Source organism: Dendrobates tinctorius, unplaced genomic scaffold (assembly GCF_039654945.1).
Source record: "Dendrobates tinctorius isolate UK_male_01 unplaced genomic scaffold, ASM3965494v1 ptg000151l, whole genome shotgun sequence".
NCBI classification, from domain to species: domain Eukaryota; kingdom Metazoa; phylum Chordata; class Amphibia; order Anura; family Dendrobatidae; genus Dendrobates; species Dendrobates tinctorius.
In genome coordinates, this window is record NW_027361818.1 from 4,149,317 (window position 1) to 4,165,136 (window position 15,820).

The window sequence follows — 15,820 nt, forward strand, 5'->3', positions numbered from 1 at the left end:
TTTTCCACAAAAATGATAATTTTGCCCCCATTTTTTTATTTTCCTAAGGGTAACAGGAGAAATTGGACCCCAAAAGTTGTTTTGCAATTTGTTCTGAGTCGGCTGATACCCTATATGTGGGGGTAAAACACTGTTTGGGTGCATGGCAGAGCTTGGAAGGGAAGGAGCACCATTTGACTTTTTCAACTCAGAATTGGCTGGAATTGAGAACAGACGCCATGTTGCATTTGGAGAGCACCTGATGTGCCCAAACAGAGGAAACCCCCCAATTATAACTCCAACCCTAACCCCAACACACCCCTAACCCTAATCTCAGCCCTAACCCTAGCCCTAACCCTAATCTCAGCCCTAACCCTAGCCCTAACCCTAGCCCTAGCCCTAACCCTAACCCAAATGGAAATAAATACATATTCTTTTAATATTATTTTTCCCTAACTAAGGGGGTGATAACGGGGGGTTTGATTTACTATTTATGGCGGTTTTTATGTTTGGCGGCTGTCGCACGCTAAAAGACGCTTTTTATTGTAAAAATAGTTTTTGCATCACCACATATTGAGAGCTATAATTTTTCCATATTTTGACCCACCGAGTCATGTGAGGTCTTATTTTTTATGGGACGAGTTGACGTTTTTATTGGTTTCATATTCGGGCATGTGACATCTTTTGATCGCTTTTTATTCCAATTTTTGGGACGCAGAATGAACAAAAACCAGTGTTTCATGAATTTCTTTTGGGGGTGCGTTTTTACACCGTTCCACCTGCGGTAAAATTGATAAAGCGGTTTTATTCTTCGGGTCAGTACGGTTACAGCGATACCTCATTTATGTCGTTTTTTTATGTTTTGGCGCTATTATGCAATGAAAACAATTTTATATTAAAAAATAATTATTTTTGCATCACTTTATTCTGCGAGCTATAGCTTTTTATTTTTTTGTTGATGATGCTGTATAGCGGCTCGTTTTTTGCGGGACAAGATGACATTTTCAGCGGTACCATGATTATTTATATGCGTCTTTTTGATCGCGTGTTATTGCACTGTTTGTTTGGCGGTATGATAATAAATCATTATTTTTTGCTTAGTTTTTTATTTTTATTTTTTAAGGGGTTCACTAAAGGGGTTAGCTAGTGGGACAGTTTTATAGGGTGGGTCGTTATGGACGAGGCGATACCAAATATGTGTAGTTTTATTGTTTTCATTTTTTGGAAATAAAAAAAAATTTAGGGAATATTTTTTTTTTAATTTATTTTGAAATTTTTTAAAAAAATTATTTTTACACTTTTTTTTCTTTTTTTTAACTTTATTACATTGTCCCAGGGGGGACATCACTGTTATGTTACAGATCTCTGATCTGTCACATCACAGATCACTGTGCACTCGTGCACGGGTGAACCTCGTGCACGGGTGTGCTGATAGTTACGGCAGGTGCACTCTTCTTTTAACTTAGTTTTTCACAAGCATCCATCAGTTTGTTTAGTTTTCTTCCAACACTGATCTGTTTTCTCTAATTCACTTTGATACTTTTATAAGGACACGTGCATCTTTGGCAAAATATTTCTTACGGCCGTCTTTTATGCCGAGCTTCAGATGTGCATCTGTTAGGCTAGTTTCACACTAGCACTTGGCAGAGCTGCGGAGGGCCACACTTCCTCTGGTCAGCTCCACCTACGTCTACATGCGGCCTGCATACCTATCTTTATCATTGGGTATGCAGGATGTGCAGATGTTTGCGGATGCATCCGCATTCATTGTTTTGACGTTGCGGCGACCACAACAAATTGTAACACCTTGCGTTTGACGCGGGTCGCAGCATCTTCAAAACAACGCATGCGGACGCATCCGAATACATCCGCATGGCCTGCGTACCTAATGTTAATGATAGGTACACACAGGTCGCATGCAGACGTAGGCGGAGCTGACCGGAGGAGGTATGGCAGTGGGCGGAGCTTCATGGAGGAACTATGCAGCCCTCTGCAGTTCCGCCAAATGCTAGTGTGAAACTAGCCTTACACCGATCTTCTGATGGGCATGAAACCCATTCTGGTAATTGTTGGTGGCTAAACAACTAATCATTGTAGGCTGTATCCTGGATCTCATACCTCCCATAGCCTCTGCTGTTTTTAATCCTGTATGTTCCCATTCCTGTCATCACCATGCCCCTTTTCCTAATCACTTCATCCAACGATTCGTCCGCCATATTTTTACTAAAAAGCTGCACATTCCCAGCACCAACTGTGTAGGAAACCACGTTACTGTTTTACAAAGTGTTAATGAAGCCCCTAAAAAAAAAGTTTACACACTATGTTGATGTGTACCCCCCTTAGTGTATGGGCATTCCAAGTATAGGAGAACGGCTCCTTTGTAATATGAATTTTTTTTCTGAGGCCCTCCTCCACGTTTCTTACAAGGGGGATTGTGGTGCATGCAAAATTGGGCCAGGCCTTGCACTCACTTCATGGACAAACTCGATGGTAATGAAAAAAAATAATGGGAACTTTTGTTTCATGTGGCCATCCAGTACGTGGCTTCAAAGACTTATTGGGGTTCATGTAACTTTGGTGCAGGGCAAGCCTTGCATTCAATGCATAAGCAAACAGTATGGGAGACACAATTTCTTTTACACTTTCTGAATGGGAGGAGACACAGATTAGATATCAGAAAAAAATTGACAGGATGATCAATGAGTGGAACAGGCTGCCACAAGAGGTTTTAAGTTCTTCCATGGAAGTCTTCAAACAGAGGCTGGACGGACATCTGTCTGGGATGATTTGTTGAATACTGCTTTGAGCAGGAGGTTGGACCAGATGACCCAGGAGGTCCCTTCCAACTCTATCATTCTATGATTCTATGATCTATGATTTTCTAAAGGGATCAATTTTGTCTTCTGGCCCTGAAGTACGTCTGCTGAAAAGGTTATTGGGGTGCATTTAACATTGGTGCAGGGCAGGCCATGCATTCAATGCATAAGCAAACAGTATGGGGTGCACACTTTCTCAAATGGGAACAATTTTGTCATGAGGCCCTCAAGTACATCTGCTGAAACCGTTCGTTATTGGGGTGCATGTAACTTTGGGGCAGGCCTTGCATTCAATGCAACATTTTTTCAGGAGGCCCTCCTGTACTTCTCGTGCAAGGGGCATTGGGGTGCATCTTAAATTTTGGCAGCACAGCCACTCCCTGCATAGGCATTAACAGTATAGGAGACCCACTGTTTAATAATGGCCCTTTAAGAATATTAATGCCACCTGATACCCCTCTAAGGAGTCCCTCCTTCATAAATGAAACAAGATGTGTCTGCTTATGTGTCGCACACCACATGGTCAACTAGGGTTGGTAAATGTTACAATGACATTTCCCAGTAAAACATTTGTTCTGGTTAAAAGCAATGTTAAAGTTGAAAAATGCATCAAAAACGCTGCATGTGAACATAGCCCAACTGGTGGAGGAACATTTTTTCTTGGGGTTAATTATTTTGCCTTATATTCAAGTCATTACCCTGGAAATGATGTACCTTAACATATTTCCCAGCAAAATCCATTTTGGTTTTTGTTTTTGTATGTTTTTTCGTGCACCGGTAAAAATGTTGTGAAACTCTGAAAACATTGTTTACAGCTGTGACCTATGACTCAGGAATGCTTCCAGGGGCATTTGCTATGATGTTGCCATGTCATTTGAGCAGTGTTTCCATTATTTTCAGATGTTTTTAGACCTTAAAAGGACCCCCAGGGGGATCGCGGTAAAAATGCTTGGGTTTCCCATAAACTTACATTGGGCTCGTTGTTCTGTCCGAGTACCTGACTATTCCAATTTGCTCGACCTGAATAACGAGCACCCGAGCATTTTAGTGCTCACCCATCACTGTTCACAATCTCTCTGTTTATAGATAGTGTGGATTACACTTTTCCTTCGATGGTACCATGAAGATCAGTTGATTTTACAACTGCTTTTCTAGAGAACACAGATGAAAAATAGGAATTTAAAAGTTCAGCCTTCTCAACATCATATTTGGACACTTCATCCTTTTCGCACTGTAAAATTCCTATAGCGTCTTTGACTTATATTTTGGTTTTGACATACCCCAAAATTGTTTTTTGCTGCTTTTGGTCTCCCTTGTAAGCCTTACTTTATTACTGGCTTTAGTTCTTCTAACTCTTGCCCTACATTCCCTGTAGACAGCATTATATTCCTCTTCCACTTTTTCCTTCTTTTCGGGATTGCTAAAGATTGTGCAGTGAGAATTTCATTTTGCAAAATCTCCCATTCTTCTTGGACATTTCTATGATTTAGATCTTGTCTTTCTGTTTGGAATTGATGGTCAGCCTTTGATATTTGTATACACATGCTTCCTGACTGAGCACTCCACCTATCAGTCTATGGCGGTTTTAATCAGAGCTTGAACATTCCTACCTACATAATTCTAGGCTTTCAGCCTGGGAGAGATATCTTATTAGGCTAGGTTCCCAATAAAGAATATTGCTTTGTCATTGGCTATTGAGCACATGTGAATTGGCCAATGTATGTACCATGTATCTACATTTTAACTTATATTCTAAACAGCTATGCAATTCTATTTTCATATATTTCATATTTGCATACTATAGTGCAGCTGTAATTTCCTTGGTGGCCAAGATCTGGGAATCAGACAGGGGTGCCATTGCGGTGATGTTATCAGAGGAGTAGATTGTTGGATTCAGCATTACACAGCACAGGTGATCTGTGGATAAAACATCATCTGGGGCTATATCTGCTTGGTCATCGGTAGAGATGAGCGACTTTGCCTTTTATCGGGTCGAGTCGGGTTTCAAGAAACCCGACTTTCGCAAAAGTCGGGTTGAACGAAATCGGCCAACTATAGGGAAAAGTCGGAGGCCGACTAAAACACGAAACCCAATGCAAGTCAATGGGGAAGCAAAGTCGGCAGGGAGTGGAAGACAGTAAATACACCTACAGTGCCCATTTCAATGCCAAAAACATCAATTCCTATAACTGAAGCTTGTCAACCTTAATTTACTTCCTAAGAATAGTTACACATTGAAAACTGGGGGTTATTTGGCTAAAGTTGTGGGGGGGTTGGGCTGGCTCCAGGTTTTCATGTGCCCTGGGCCAAAGAGTGTCAGTGCGACCCTTTAATACATACCACAACTCATGATGCTCCGATACGGCACAGAAATATAGGTAAAGTACAATGACACATACTTCACTGCTTACATGACATGACTGATCTATCTTAAATTGTACAATAGCTCAAAAAAAGGACAGTATATTACTCCATACAGTGTTATGGCCACCACATGGTGCGCCATACAGAATAACGAGCCCCATATATTTCTCCATACCAAATAATTAGTCACATATAATGTTCCATAGAGTATATGATGAGCTCCACATAATGCTCCATATATAATGGGCCCCATTTGTAATGCTCCAGTGTATAATGTGCCCCTTAGATGCTGCTCCAGTGTCTGATCTGCCCCATTTGCATTGCTCCAGTACATGATTGGCCTCATGGATGATGCTCCAGTGTATGATGGGCTTTAATAATGCTCCAAATATAATGGGCCACATTTGTAATGCTCCAGTGTATAATGTGCCCGTTAGATGCTGCTCCAGTGTCTGATCTGCCCCATTTACAATGCTCCAGTACATGATGGGCCCTATTTTTAATTAACCCAGGCATGGTATGTGAAAAGAGCTCTATGGAGTAATCTGAGGTGTGTACTTCCACATCCTTCGCTTTTGGTGTGGGTGAAGGACACAAGGAATGGGGTTGCTCCTGACCAGAAGCCTGCAGTTACGACTCAGTGCTTGCATTTTTTACAACTTCAGAAGAGGAGGTGATAGAGCTGGAGGCTGTTTCAGCAATGTAAGCCACAAACAGTTCATGATACTCCAGCTTTAAAAGCAGTCTGCCTACTCCCAGAAAAGGGAGCCTTACAGGCCTTCCAGAGCTACACCATGACGCTGGCTCAACACCTCCTGCCTTAGCTGTTATTGTGTTTTTGGCTCTACCAGTTGATGCATCACCACCACAATCAGTACCAGGTGGCCCTCCACGCCCACATCCGCATCCTCTTCCACCATATTTCCTCATGTTTTTTAAAATGGACCCAAAATACCAGCAGATATATGGTACTGTATCAGAAGCATACAGCTCTATACAGTATATGGATAACAGTAAATCTCCGTATATATTTCATAAGTCATACACAGACGCTCACAGGCTCAGTATGGATTACCCTATAAAATAACAAGTTTAAAAAGAGGAACAGTATCACCAGATACAAGGTATATATAGTATAGTGTAAACATTCTGATTCTCCATATACATTTCAGGAGGCAGACACAAACGCTCTCAGGCCCAGTATGGATTACACAAGAATATGAAAACCTGTAAATGGGTTATGTAACACAAGCGTACAGCAGTATACAGAGTTAGGGTAATCTTAAAGTTCCAAATATATTCTCTGAGTAACAGACAGACATTTACAGGCTCATTATGGATTACACCAGAATCTAAATAGCTTAAAAGGTTACTGTATCAGAAGCGTACAGCTGTATACAATGGTGGCCAAATTGAAAATATCGGTATATATTTCCGTAGTCACCCTCAGACGCTCACTCAGTTTGGTTTTGACCATACTAAAAAATGTTGTAAAAAAGTTCCTGGCTAACAAGATAGCAAGTATATATTTTTTAGGGTACAATTGAAATCTCTGTATAAATAGTCCCGTAGTCACTCTCAGACGCTTACACAGTATGGATTTGACCGTAATGATAAATGTCGAACAAAGGTACTGTATAACAAGATACAAGCTGTATCGAGCATAGTATCAAAATTGGTTTCTCCGATTCACCGTATATATAGAAGGCGTAACCCACACACGCTCACTCACTATGGATGATGTAGGGAAGGTGGACTGACAGACAAACCAGCCTTTAGTGAGAAGCAGAGGTAAAGCACAGTGTAGGTGTGAAAACACAAAGATAAAGAGAAAGGGTGCAGTGTTTTAGCTTGCCCATTGGAGGGCAGTGGAGAGTGTAGGAGTGGGACTGAATAACTGCCATTGGTCAGAGAAACTGTTAGGTGATGGTGGTCGGAGTTACCCAAACTGGAAGTATAAAAGGCTGAGGGAAGGTTCTGGAAGTCAGCCAGCGAAGGAAGCACAGTAAAGAGAAAGTTCTGCTGAGGAAATAGAGACAGTGGAAAGGCTCCAGAGTGGACTGACAGTTGAGGCGGTCACAGGGCGTTGCCCAGAGGATGGTAGCTGCAGACAAAGACGGCCTGGGGCTATCATACGGACGGTGTGCTCAGATTGGTGCAGCGCTGTGGTGGTTGGGCCTAGGCCAGCCACAGTGGAAGAGCCACAGAGGACACCACGATTATAGTTACAAAGGAAGTGAAGGTACCGGGGCCTGTGTACAGAAAAATGTGAAACGGCTGTGGTGAATTGCTGTTGTCGACAGAAGGATGGGAACTAAAAACAGACCTGTTCCATACAAACTCTGTCTCAGTCTCGTGTTTGTCTGCGGCAAGAAGAGGGTCCCCCCCCACAGTTGGTTATCCTACAGTTGATACCTTAATACAAATTTTTGAAACAAGGTACTGTATCAGCACATACCAGGTGTGTCTAGTCTAGGGTTAAATTTCCGTCTATATTTCCAGAGTCAGACACAGACACTCACAGGCTCACTATGTATTACACCAGAATTAAAAAAGTAGAAAAAGGGAAAGGTATTCATAGCGTACATCAGTATACAGTGTTGTGGTACTTTTAAATGTTCGTATATATTTCAATCTCAGTAAGCCAGTCAAGAATCTCTGCTACTGGAAACTACATGGATACAAGTATAGATGCAAAGTCAAGTGTTAGCAGAAATTTTGGAATTACTCATTGCGGGAAAACCTCCCGGTATATGTTGCAGAGGCGATGCAGATCCTCAATTACTGTGTCTGTGGAGAAAGCGTAAAAGGTTCTTTGTGAAGAAAGGATTGCTTTATCGCAGTAGCGTGGATCACATCACCGTTACTCGTCTCCATCAAATAGTGATCACAGGGAGAGATGTACCCATGGTCCTCAATGCCTATCTTGATGTGTCTGGTCATTTTGGAGTGCAAAAGACAGAAGCCACAGGCCGTAGGCGATTGTATTGGATTGGCATGAGAGGACACATTGAAAAATGGTGGCAGGAATGTCACACGTCTGTGACTATCACAACTGTGAAAGGTGATCGCAAACCACCACTGCATCCGCTTGTAATTTGACGTCCATTTCAAATGGTAGCCATTGATCATCTGAAGGTAGAGTCCAGCAGGACAGGCCATAGCTACATCTTAACCATCATTGATCCATACACCAAATTTCTAGTGGCCGTCCCTGTGAAGGATTTAACTGCCCAGACTACACAGCGGTGGAGCAGGGAGAGGTAAGTATTGCAACTTTCAAGTGCTGAGGCCATGACCAAGCAGAGAGGCCACAATCGTGGTCGACGGTACTAGCACAGGGCCCCTCATAGTACGCTGGTGTGTCTGACAGCGAGTGGGCCCTCCCACCGTCAGAGACACTGTATTGTACTATGAGGGACCCTGTGCCATTGCCATCGGCCATCAGTGGGCCCATCCACCTGTTCAGAGCAACAGCACTTGCCCGGGTGCGGCAGATCTTGACCCCAGCTGTTGGGGGAGGGGTGGGTTGCCCAGTTATGGAGGTTTAAAAATTGGCATATGTAGATGTGTTGGCTGGACATTCAGCTGCTGCAAAGGGCGTAATTGGGCAAGTCCGAGGAAGAGGAGAGAAAAACCGAGGCACTTTTCTGGTAACCTATGTGTCATCAGGGGAAGCTGGTACAAAATCCTTTGAAACCCATGCATGGTTCATTTTAATGAAGGTTAGATCATCCACATTTTGGGTCGACAGACGGGTCCTTTCTTCTGTCAGGATTGATCCAGCAGCACTGAAGACTCTTTCAGATAACACACTAGCAGCAGGGCAAGCGAGCTCCTGTAAGGCATAATGTGCCAATTCAGGCCAGGCGTCCAGTTTAGAGGCCCAATAGTCAAAGGGGAATGACCTGTGTGGGAGAACATTGATATATGAGGAAAAGTAGTTTGTAACCATAGTTGACAACTGCTGCCTCCTGTCACTTTTAATCGATGCAGTATTAGCAGTCGTGTGAGTGGTACTTGAGAAATCATTCCACAACATGGTCATTAAACCCATCTCCGACGCCACTTCTGCTGTGTGCACCACGAATACCTCTTCCATTGTGCCCACTACGGCTCATGGGAGAACCAGCACCGCTGCTGTTTGCTGGGAAAGCCTCAAACAAATGGTTTAACAGAGTTGCTTGTTTGTTTGCCAATATTGTCTCTAGGTTCTCCTGTGGCATGATGTTGTGTAATTTGCCTTTGTAGGGTGGATCGAGGATGCTGGCCAGCCAGTAGTCATCATCCCTCATCATTTTGGCAATGCGGGGGTCCCTTCTTAGGATCCGCAAGGCATAATCGCACATGTGGGCCAATGTTCCAGGTATCAATGATGCACTGCCCGTGGTGGGTGAAGGAGCAGTTTCTGGCAAATCCACATCCCTACAGTCATGCACAAACACTGCCCCAGACCTTAGAACGCCAACATTTTCTCTTGCCCCCTCAGAAACATCCACCTGCCAAAAATAATCATCCCCCTCTTCCTCCTCCTCTTCCTCTTCTTCCTCCACCTCGTCCAGGACAGTTCCCTGACCAGACAATGGCTGACTGTCATCAAGGCTTCCCTCCTCCTCCTCCGCTGCAGACGCCTGATCCTTAATGTGCGTCAAACTTTACATGAGCAGATGCATCAGTGGGATGCTCATGCTTATGATGGCGTCATCTGCGCTTACCAGCCGATTGCATTCTTCAAAACACTGAAGGACTTTACAGAGATCTTTCAGCTTTGACCACTGCACACCCGACAATTCCATGTCTTCTCTCAAACTGCCTGCCCGTGTATCCTCCCACAAATGCATTACAGCCTGCCTCTGTTCTCACAGCCTCTCAACCATGTGCAGGGTGGAGTTCCACCTTGTTGTAACGTCTATGATTAGGCGGTGCTTGGGGAGGTGGAGCAATTGCTGCAGCTTCTGCATACGACTGGAGTGTACAGCCGAGCGACGGATGTGCGAGCACAGTCTTCGCAACTTATGGAGCAGGGATGATAACTCCGGATAAATATTAAGGAAGCACTGCACCACCAGGTTCAAAGTGTGAGCCAGGCAAGGTATGTGTGTGAGTTTTGCACGGGCTATGGCTGCCACAAAATTACGGCCGTTATCACTGACTACCTTGCCAGCCTCAAGATGTAGACTGCCCAGCCATGACTCTGTTTGTCGCTGCAAGTAGTCGGCCAGTACCTCCGCGGTGTGTCTGTTGTTGCCCAAAGACATCATCTTTAACACAGCCTGCTGACGCTTACCACTAGCTGTTCGATAGTGGGACACCTCGTCTCCAACACTGCCAGCTGCGGATGTAGTGCTTGTGCGACTACGCTCTGTGGATGAGCTTTCGCTGATAGAGGAGGAGGAGGAGCGAAAGCCTACAGCCAACCCTTTCCTATACCGTGGGCTAGGCAGCATTGTTCCACCGCCGCTGTCCCCAGTGGAGCCTGCATCCACCACATTAACCCAGTGCGCAGTGATGGACACGTAACTGCCCTGGCCATGCCTACTGGTCCATGCATCCGCTGTGAGGTGCACCTTTCCACTCACTGACCTGTTTTAGTGCATGGACAATGCAGTCTTTCACATGCCGGTGGAGGACAGGGATGGCTTTTCGAGAAAAGAAGTGACGACTGGGTAGGTCATAGCGTGGGACAGCGTAGGCCATGAGGTTGCGGAAAGCTTCGCTTTCAACCAAATGGTAGGGCATCATCTCTAATGAGATAAGTTTGGCAATGTAGGCGTTCAAACACAGTGTACGCGGATGAGAGGATGAGTACTTTCTTGTCCTACGCAGAGTGTCTGGTAGGGTGAGCTGGACTGGAGAGCTGCATATGGGGGAAGTAGCCGTGGACCGGATGGATTGAGAGGGGGTTGGTGATGGTATTGGTGGTGATGGGCTAGATTCAGTGTTGTGTTGCAAAACCGTTGTGATTCCCTGAGTGCTTTGGCCTTGTGACGACACCTCCACATTTAGTGCTGGTGGTGTGCTTAATGGTGGCGGTGGTCTTACAGTGGGGGTAGCGATGGAGCGTTGTGGGCTACCTTCAGTCAGAGCAGATGCACATGTGCTACCTGAGGTTTTGTAGTCCGTCCATGCTTGCAAGTGCATGTTGATTTAATGTCTAAGCATGCAACTTGTATTCAAATTTATGAGTTGTTTACCTCGGCTAAAGGTCCTTCCGCACTTCTTACAGGTAACCTTTGCTTCGTCAGTAGGATTTTGGACAAAGAAGTGCCACACTGCACTCTTCCTACTATGGTAAACATTTTCTGGCCTTGCACACTGTGCTAAGTTGACCATCTGGTCAAGCTGTCCTGCAACTCTTTTAGTTTTTGTTCCACGTTTTAGGACAGCTATGGGCCTGCTAGATAACCGCTGCTGCGATGTCAATGCCTGCTGCGGATCCTTCTCCTTATCTGAACTATTGCCAGCGCCACCCTCCTCTCCTAATGGATGCCAATCTGGGTCCATAACTTGGTGATCCATCACTTCCTCTTCAAAGTCATCTGCACCTTCCTCTTTACCTTCCTCTGTGTCACTGTGTAAGGTGGTATGGTATGCAGGAAGGGGCACCTGGGTTTCATCTGGGTCAGTTTCTGGCTCAATAGACTGCGAGGGCAATGTAGTGCTGTGGGTCAATGTACCAGCAGAATCATGTAGCAGTGGCTGTGCATCAGTGCACTCCGTGTCAGATTCATTTTGGACTGGGGAATTCTGGATTTGACTGGATAACCTAGGCATGGTATGTGAAAAGAGCTCCATAGAGTAATCTAAAGTGTGGGCTGCCGCATCCGTAACTTTTGGTGGGGGTGAAGGACACACGGAAAGGGTTTTTTTATGACCAGAACCCTGCACTGACTACTCCATGCTTGCAGTTTTCGACCGTTCAGAAGAGGAGGCAATAGAGCTGGTGGCTGTTTCGGCAATGTACGCCAAAACCAATTCCTGATGCTCCGGCTTTAAAAGCGGTTTTCCGACTCCAAGAAAAGGCAACCTTACAGGCCTTCTTGGGCCAGTGGATGACGCAGGCTCAACATCTCCTGCCTTAGCTGCTATTGTGCTTTTGCAAGAACCAGCCGATGCACCACCACCATCAGTACCAGCTGCGCCCCCCTGGCCACGTCCGCGGACTCTTCCACCATACTTCCTCATGTTTGGGACAATGTACCAAAAACACCAGCAGAGAGATGGTACTGTATGAGGAGCGTCCAGCTGTGTAAGGTGTATTAAACAAATTAAATCAGCGTATATATTATGTTACTCACAGACGCTCTCACAGTATGTATTGGACCGTAATCCAACAAGCAGATATACGGAACTGTTTGAAAAACCGACATGACCCTAAGGTGTAGGTCTGGAAAAATTGACCAACTCCTCGTTTTTTTTTTCCAGAGTCACACACAGGTAGCTTCTATTTGTCCGCGATACCAGCTGGAATACACGGTAGAGTGAGAGGAGCGTACACCGCTGTACGGTGTGTGTATGTAAAATTGTCAAGCTCCGTGTATTTGTATACGGACTGACACATGCTGTCTCTGTCTAGGTTTGACTGTAATCAATCAGCAGATATACGAAACTGTTTGAAAAATGGACAGTTTGGACACGACTCTAAGGTGTAGGTGTGGAAAAACGGACAAATTACTATTTTTATTTTTCCAGAGTCACACCCAGATAGCTTCTATTTGTCCGTGATACCAGCCGGTAGTGTGTGAGGAGTGTACACCGCTAGACGGTGTGTGAAAAAATGAACGCTCAGTAACTCACCAGGACAAAATAATAAAAGTTAGAGTGCTTTGAAAAAAGCAGTTTGAACAGCAGTGTGCACACAGCAATGCAGCTAGCAGGCAGCCTAATCACCACCAGCGCTGCTGCACACAACAAAAATCCTCCCCTTTCACTGCACACTAACTGTACAGTGAAAAGCGCTATCAGCAGAAGCAGTTTTTATTTCTTCTTCCCTGCCTAACGCTCTCCCTGTTCAGAATCTACAGCAGCACCTCTCCCTATTGTAAGATCTGCAGAAGTAAGATGGCGGTCGGCGGTCACTGCCTTTTATACCCACTGTGAAGCCACACAAAGCCAGCCAATCACTTCAATGCCCTTTTCTAAGATGGTGCTGGCCGCTGCGCATGTCATTGCGTTGCCCACAGTGTGCGTCCTCCATCATTGGGTGAGAAAAGGCGCTGAAAGCATTATATGAAATGCGACTTTGGCGCGCTGATCGGCGACCTCATGACCGACCTCACTCTAGGGCCGGGTTTCGATTGGCGAAAGTCGGCGATTTTTGAATCTGACCGACCTGTTTCGCTCAACTCTAATCATCGGTCATCCCTAAAGCACTTGATGTTGCGATTATTCCTGTAGGAATCTCAACAGTGGCAGAGCTGTGGGGGTGATGCTCCATAACAACAGAAGCAATTCTTCCCTGTCCATGCGGCACCTGGGTAGAATGGGTCAGTAAAGTGAAAATTGTCATAAAGGGCAAAATTGGTTAAAATTATGAACCCTAAATTTTGGCTTAGCAGATGGGCACCAGCTGAAAGAAGTGACACCATTTGCTACTGACGTACTTTGATATCAAGCATCTAGCTTACGATCAGAGAGAAAAAATTAGCTCAGTTGCTGGATTTGTAACAAGGCTAGCTTATCCTATTATAATACCGAAAACCTTACTCTTGACAAAATGAATCAAACATGGATCAGTGCCATGCTCACCATCTACCAAGCATTTTAGGTCTGTACATCATGTAATTTGTTGCTGGCCCTATACTGCTACACATTTCTTTGCCCGCCCCTGAATCATAATTCTCTACTATCATGCTTCATCCACTGTTATTGTAGATCCACAGGAGCCCCAGATCTAAAGCCCATTTTGTTTTATAGCTATAAGGTATAGGTGATGTGAAGTGTCTTATCTTAAAGGTACGCAAACATAAAACAACTTCCAAAAAAGGGCAATTTTCATGAAAGGCCATTTCGTCTTCACTTTGGAAACACCTAGCCTGTCCCTCCTCCAAAAAATGATAATTTTTGGACGGCTTGTTAAAAAGCCTTTGATATTTTTTAATCATAATATGAATAACAAACCTGTTGTGGATCCCCCCCAAAAAATATATTTTTTTCATTTGTACTTGAGATGCTATTACTTCTTCACATTCAAAAGAGTACACTAGTTTTCAGGCCTGAACTGCTGATTTGCCAAACCAGCACTAAACTACATAGTAGGCTGCCTGCTCCATTTTTTATACACATGCCCTTTAGACTCTTTGATTACTGGCACTGTGGGTGAGAGAAATGCATGCACATGAAAAACATTTTTGTGGCACATCCGTGGATATCCTAAGCACGCATTGGCCAATATTATCATCAGGACTTTTTTTGTGGGTAGGGTTTGCACTCATCTTTTTCTTCCCTCCTGGGTTAAACAAGCTCTTCCAGGTGCCTGTTGCTGGATGGGCTGCAGCTTGTCATCATTCCCCATCTATAGGCTCTGCATAAGTTCTATATTATATTTACAGCAGTCTCAGTGTATTTTATGTGATGTATATGGCAGATTCATGTATATAAGATGTATATAGGAGTGTATCCTACAAATCAGATGTAACAACAGGCCTAGTGTATCCTATTTGATGTATAAATATCAGTCTCAGGGTATCCTATCTGATGTACTCATTAGTCTGTGTATCCTATGAGATGGTTATGTAGATGTCTTAGTGCCTCCTAAGTAATATATGCACCAGTCTCAGTTTCTCCTATGTGATGTGTAAACAGCAGTCTCAGTATTTTCTATGTGATGTGTAAGCAGCAGTCTCAGTATCTCCTATGTGATGTCTAAACAGCAGTCTCAGTGTCTCCTATGTGATGTGTATGCACAAGGCCCAGTGTATCCTATGTGATGTATATATAGCAGATTCAGTGGCTCCTATCTGATACATACACCAGGCTCAAAAGTATTTTTATTAATACACTCAACTGTTGTACTTAAATAATTTTTTAAATTAAAAAAATCCAAATGTGACCTCTTTTTGGGGACAAAGTTCTGGTTACTGGTGTTTCAACACATTCGATGTACCCAGAAGAAGCTCTGGCATATTAACAGGTAGTTCTGTAAAAATTATACTATTTTTCCACTGAGGGTACACAAAGTCATGGGTAGAAGAAGAAATGGGAAACATCGGCACAGATTCCAGCCAATATGGCCCATAGTAACGAGAGCAGTGGCTCATTTTATTTTATCAGTGATTTTTTTTCAGCTGTAAAATTTTCTTTTTTTCTTTTTCTTGCTTGAAGTAACAATACAGTATGGTCATCCTGATTTAAAAAAAAAAAGATGAAGAGGCAATGACTTTTTCAATGACTGTGACAACCACAATGAAACAGTTTAACATTCTCAAACTGGTGAAATGTTCTCTTTAAGTCTCACTAACCAAACTTGGCACACCCTACAAGGAGAAACTTTATAGATCCCTTCAGTTATTGGGTGATGTAGATAGCCTAGAAGACAAAAACAATGGCATGTTATATACAGAGTGTATGGAAAGTATTCAGAACCATCTAAATTTTTCACTATTTTTTTCATTGCAGCCATTTGGTAAATTCAAAAAAGTTCATTTTTTTCTCATTAATGT